At 45.0% G+C, this 3,750-nt stretch overlaps 1 pseudogene; it reads left to right on the plus strand.

Annotated features, from left to right (window-relative positions):
• Nucleotides 1-729: 729 nt before the first annotated feature.
• LOC129508320 (keratin, type I cytoskeletal 18-like) lies at nt 730-2,033 on the plus strand (annotated as a pseudogene).
• The last annotated feature ends 1,717 nt before the right edge of the window (nt 2,034-3,750 follow it).

The raw sequence follows: 3,750 nt of genomic DNA on the forward strand, positions 1-3,750 counted from the left end.
CAGTAATCACTTTGAAGCAATACAGACAACCTCTTCACCAAGGAAATCTTTGCTGTCTGATCTACTCTTTTGTCGATGGGATGATGACTTTTCATGCCTCAGTGTTGTGAGAAAACTGACATTTAGCATCAGAAGAAGAAGGACTCAATGATTCAAGTAAGGAAAGGCTTTTAAAACTTCCAATTATGAAGTGTGGTGTGTGAAGGAATAGAAGTTCCTACAAACAAGAATGGTTTGGTTAATCAACAGGAGAAATATGGATTTAATGAGGACTCTTCTGTGGCTGAGGTACAGACCTAATCTTTTACAACTGCCCTCAGTAAGAAAAAAGCAGATGATAAATCAGAAATCCAGAATCATTTCCAAGCTGCAAATATCCACTCCCCACACTAATTGACCTCCAGAAATGACACTGGAGTTTTGGAATCTAAATACATCTAGATGTCGGGCAGCCCAGGTGGCTCAGCGGTTTAGCGCCACCTTCAGCCCAGGGTGTGATCCTGGAGACCCGGGATCGAGTCCCACATCAGGCTCCCTGCATGGAGCCTGCTTCTCCCTCTGCCTGTGTCTCTGCCTCTTTCTCCATGTCTCTCATGAATGAATAAATAAAATCAAAAATCAATCAATCAATCAATCTAGATGTCCAAGCAATCAATAATCCCCAGGGAAGGTTCCTGGCCTGAGCTTGAGTCCTGGCCTCCCGAGTCACCCTCTTGCCCTCTGAACAGCATGAGCTTCACCACCTGCTCCACCTTCTCTTCCAACTACCGGTCCCTGGGCTCCATGCAGTCGCCCAGTCACCAGGACCGGCCGATCAGCAGCAGCGCAGCCAGCGTCTATGCAGGCATGAGGAGCTCGGGCTCCCGGATCTCTGGATCTCTGTATCCCACTCCATCAGCTTCTGGGGCAGCTGGGGGCCCAGGGGCCCAGCCGCGGGAATGGCCGGGGTCTGGCAAGCATAGAGCACATCCAGGGCGAGAAGGAGACTATGCAAGACCTGAATGACCACCTGGCCTCCTACCTGGAGAAGGTGAGGAGCCTGGAGGCTGATAATCAGAGACTAGAGATGAAAATCCGGGAACACCTGGAAAAGAAGGGACCCCAGGTCAGAGACTGGGGGCATTACTTCAAGACCATCGAGGACCTGAGGGCTCAGATCTTTGCAAGTGCTGTGGACAATGCCTGCATTGTTCTGCAGATTGACAATGCCCGGCTTGCTGCTGACGACTTCTAAGTCAAGTATGAGATGGAGCTGGCCATGTGCCAGTCTGTGGAGAGTGACATCCATGGGCTCTGCAAGGTCATTGATGATACCAATGTCACTCTGCTGCAGCTAGAGACAGAGATTGAGGCTCTCAAGGAGGAGCTGCTCTTCATGAAGAAGAACCATGAGGAGGAAGTAAAAGGTCTACAAAACCAAATTGCCAACTCTGGGTTGACGGTGGAGTTGGATATGCCCCCAAATCTCAGGACCTGAGCAAGATCATGGCAGATATCCAGGTCCAGTATGACAAGCTGGCTCAGAAGAACTAGGAGGAGCTGGACAAGTACTGGTCCCAGCAGATCAAGGAGAGCACCACAGTGGTCACCACACAGACGCTGAGATAGGAGAAGCTGAGATGACCCTCATGGAGCTGAGATGTACTGCCCAGTCCTTGGAGATCAGCCTGCAGTCAATGAGAAACCTGAAGGCCAGCTTGGAGAACAGGCTGAGGGAGGTCGAGACCCACTACACGATGCAGATGGAGCAGCTCAACAGGGTCCTGCTGCACCTGGAGTCAGAGCTGTCCCAAATCCAGGCAGAGGGGCAGCATCAGGCCCAGGAGTATGAGGCCCTGCTGAATGTCAAGGTCAAGCTAGAGGCTGAGATTGCCACCTACCATCGCCTATTGGAAGACAGGGAGGACTTCAGTGTTACTGATGCCCTGGACAACAGCAACTCCTTGCAGACCATCCAGAAGACCACCACCCACAAGATTGTGGACAGCAAGGTGGTGTCTGACACCAACGACACCAAAATTCTGAGGTGTTGAGGCACCAAAACAGGGCAATAAAATGTTCAGAGGTCAAATAATCATCATCACCATTATCATCATCATCATCATCATCATCATCATCATCATCATCCCAGGGAAATTAATCGAGTTAGCTGGGGCCCAGCAGACATGGCCTGAAAGAAATTGGACAGAACCTAAAGGAAATCCATCTGTAGGCTAGAAATGGAACTGAAACTGGAAAATAAGGAATTGGTACTACAATTCTGACAATGGATGCTTCTTCTTCCAATAGATAATAAACTCCATGAAGACAGGAATTCTATTGATCCTTTTATAGATGTCCATCCTCTTATAGAGTCTAGCATAGCACCAGATATGTAGCAAATCTTCACCACATATTTGTTGAAAGAGGGAATGAATAAATAATGAAATGCTCTAACACTTTCTCTTAAAATCTTGCAACATCATATTGCTGACAATTTCTCCAGTTGTATGTCTCTCCATTCTCCACAGTGCAAATGAGTCTCTAGCCAAGGCAAAAATGTGGAGGAGCTGAAGCTCTCATCCATTGATGGTAGAAATATAAATTTGTACAAGTGCTTTGAAAAACTATTTGGTGATGTCTACTAACATTGAATGCATACTACATGACAACCTAAAAATCCCATTCCTAGGTATATGCTCAGTAGAAATATGCACATATATTCACTAAAAGACATACATTAAAGATTCATAGCATCACTATTCACAATGGCCCCAATCTGGAAACTCTTGAGATGCCCATCAATGCTAGAATGGATAGAATGAATAAATATGTTGGGGTATGATCACACAATGGAGTGTGGTAATGAGAATGATGAAACTATAGACAGCAATGTGGATGAATATGGTAAATACAGTTCTGAGTGAAACAAACCAGACACAAGGATACTAGTGTATGATACAATCTATATAAAATTCAAAAACAAGCAAAATAATGTATTCAGTTAGAATACAGGAAGTAGATAACCTTGGTGATGATAGTGATCAAAAGGGGTTATGGTGGATATTGACAAGCGCTTGCAATAATCCATCTCTTGATCTAGGTTCTGGTTACATAGATAAGTTCAGATCACAAACATTCATTGCACTGCATGTACTTATGATTTGTGATTTTGCTATATTTAGGTTATATTTAAATTTTTAATTTTAATTTAAAATAATTCAAATAAATAAACAAACAAATGATTCTAGCCAATGACTTGCAAACCCAAATACCTGTGTATTTAATGTATGTGAGAGACATGGGTGATAGGACCAGCTATGAGGATAGTAAGGAAATGGTAAGGACTAAGTGAATAGGGAGTCAAGCCCCTCTAAAGACACTTAAATTCAGATTTTGAAAAATCTGTGCTCACTCAACCAAACATGACCAGTGGGCCAGTTGCCCATGGTGTGACCAATTATTAGTCTTTTCAGGTCTGCCCATGCTCAACCACCCACAGTCTGTAGATACACCTGACAACCTGCCTCTAAGCCTTTGTCCCCACCCTGTCTTCTGCCACCTTCTCCCATGGCAATGCCTTCATCATTGTCGAAGATCTGGCTCAAATGTTTACCTGGTGGAAAGCCTTGCTGACCCCTCCTCTCTCAAGCACTAACAATCACTTTCTTTTTTTTTTAATTTTTATTTATTTATGATAGTCACAGAGAGAGAGAGAGGCAGAGACACAGGCAGAGGGAGAAGCAGGCTCCATGCACCGGGAGCCCGACG

Source organism: Nyctereutes procyonoides, unplaced genomic scaffold (genome assembly GCF_905146905.1).
Source record: "Nyctereutes procyonoides isolate TBG_1078 unplaced genomic scaffold, NYPRO_anot_genome, whole genome shotgun sequence".
Taxonomy (NCBI): domain Eukaryota; kingdom Metazoa; phylum Chordata; class Mammalia; order Carnivora; family Canidae; genus Nyctereutes; species Nyctereutes procyonoides.